The sequence below is a fragment of the Mus caroli genome, unplaced genomic scaffold, assembly GCF_978045245.1.
Source record: "Mus caroli unplaced genomic scaffold, Mus_caroli_1 scaffold_8, whole genome shotgun sequence".
Classification (NCBI taxonomy): Eukaryota; Metazoa; Chordata; class Mammalia; order Rodentia; family Muridae; genus Mus; species Mus caroli.
In genome coordinates this window covers 130465738-130467411 of record NW_028227263.1, presented here as the reverse complement: position 1 = coordinate 130467411, position 1674 = coordinate 130465738, and the positions used below count along the sequence as shown (strand labels likewise).

Here is a 1674-nt window from a genome sequence, read left to right as displayed (position 1 = left end):
AGTGGAATCTATTTAGGATAAGGGTCTTGGCTTCATTACCAGTGTCAGGTGTGGGTTCCATCTTATGACATTGGATTTAAATTCAATCAAACAGTTGTTGGTCATTCCCATAACAGTTATGGTTAATGCAGCAATATTTCTTGAAGATAAGTCACTGTTGCAGGTCACAGGGTTCATTGTTATGTGAGATTCTCCTATAGTGTGTACAGTACCTTCTAGAACTATTAATGACAAGCAGTATAGATGAAGCATCTGGGCATTCTCTTTTGCCCTTGTCCAGAATGATGATCTGACTTGACCAGCACCCACCTCACTATGCCTTCCATTTTCAATTTTCAGAGTCTATTGACTGTAATTTTGATGCTTATATGTATGTGTGCTTATATCTGATCTCTGGCACACAGAATCCTGGACAGAAATAAAACTGGACTATTGGTAATACTTTGGAAGTGTGCCTAAATTGGAAAATGCAAGAGTCCTTATGTGGCCATATGGTTCATAGTGATGGCCTTCAGCATCCTCTTCATCCAGTATCTTTGGAAACTATTACAGTGTGAATGCCATCAGATTGTAAACAAGGACTTGCCTCCCGAAAATAATGGCAAAAAATGGTTAAGCCTTAGAACTGTACTGGGAATGAGATAAATTTTGAGATGCTGTTCTCTATTTTTTTTTTTTTACTATTGGACCAATGAGGTGTATGAATAATTATAATGTAACCGTTTAATACACAGGAATGTGATTGTAGCCATCAACCTCAGGTCTCTTACTCCAATATTCCACTCTGCAAATGTCATTCTGTTGTGTCAGGTTCTCCAGGCATGAAGTAGAAAACCAGTGGCAAATTCCACAGGCACCTGTGCCTAGGCCTTCAAAATAGTATCTTCACATAATGACACCTTGTATCAATTGGTCTATTTTTCTTGAAAAAAAATTGTTTTATTTTTGTTGTTATTGCTCTTAAGGATTCCGTTCATATTAAAATCCTTTTGATTGCTATCCAGAGTACCTGTATTCTAGGCAAATTATGCAGTTTAATGCAGGTATTTAAAGCATTTTAAACAAAACTCTGATTTTCTTTAATTAGCACAAGATTTGGGCTTCTATTCACAAAGGTACAACTGACACTCTATGATGAAGAATACTTTATAATGAAAACCAGCAAGTAGAGCGGTGAGTGAACAAGCATTGTGCATTGTTTGTTCTCTGTAGTGCTGTCTTCCAAATAGAACAGTCATTGTAGGTACCCAAGTGTGGTATTTGTGTTGATTTTAATGCAGCATTTTAAATCTAGTTTATATTCTGCCCAAAAAAGCTGAAGCATCTGGTTGAACACCAGCTCAATTTCTCCATGTTCAATGAGAGAAATTATGTCATGTCATCAGAAATAGGACCTTACCATCATGTTATTGATGTAAACAAAAAATATCATTGACAATAGCCTGTAATGTTTAAGGGGTCACATTAGACCTATTTATCCAACAACTCACAAGATGTTATCAATTCTTGGTAATGGAGATTTTACTTGGTAGTGTATGATTTCTAGTTGGGGCCTTGTGTGCCCCATATATTATAACAGCTTTTAAGTAATTTTTATTCATTTTTAGGAAGCTTCCAATGTATAAAATTTCCATCTACCTTTTCAAAATGTCTTCAATACTAATTTTAGGAAAC

General features: G+C 35.7%; 1 pseudogene; it reads left to right on the top strand.

Annotated features, from left to right (window-relative positions):
- Positions 1-315: 315 nt before the first annotated feature.
- LOC147003535 (protein kish-A pseudogene) lies at positions 316-645 on the top strand (annotated as a pseudogene).
- Positions 646-1674: the final 1029 nt, after the last annotated feature.